Source organism: Theobroma umbraticum, unplaced genomic scaffold (assembly GCF_002168275.2).
Source record: "Theobroma umbraticum cultivar Fairchild unplaced genomic scaffold, ASM216827v3 scaffold_12.1, whole genome shotgun sequence".
Classification (NCBI taxonomy): domain Eukaryota; kingdom Viridiplantae; phylum Streptophyta; class Magnoliopsida; order Malvales; family Malvaceae; genus Theobroma; species Theobroma umbraticum.
In genome coordinates this window covers 4,381,715-4,382,019 of record NW_018397269.1, presented here as the reverse complement: position 1 = coordinate 4,382,019, position 305 = coordinate 4,381,715, and the positions used below count along the sequence as shown (strand labels likewise).

The 305-nt window shown below is 29.8% G+C and overlaps 1 protein-coding gene across 6 annotated transcripts in view; it reads right to left on the bottom strand.

The window, feature by feature from the left end:
• Window positions 1-305, bottom strand: part of LOC110425893 (uncharacterized) — a 37,351-nt gene that overhangs the window by 28,090 nt on the left and 8,956 nt on the right. The window lies entirely within an intron of this gene.

Genomic DNA, 305 nt, shown 5'->3' with positions numbered 1-305 from the left:
AAAGTCCTCTACATCATTTTCATCAACAAGAACTTCCTTTTGTAAGGCATTAGATTCATCAAAAACTACATGGATAGATTCTTCAATTGTTAAATTCTTTTGTTAAAAACTTCATAGGCTTTTGAGTTTAAAACATATCCTAAAAATATTGCTTCATCACTCTTAGCATCAAACTTTCCTAGAAAATGTTTTTCATTATTCAATACAAAACATTTGCAGCCAAAGCTCCTAAAGTGAGAAACATTAATTTGGAGTTTTTGATATCATGGCCCTTATTGATACTCTATTAAGAATGTATGCAGCTG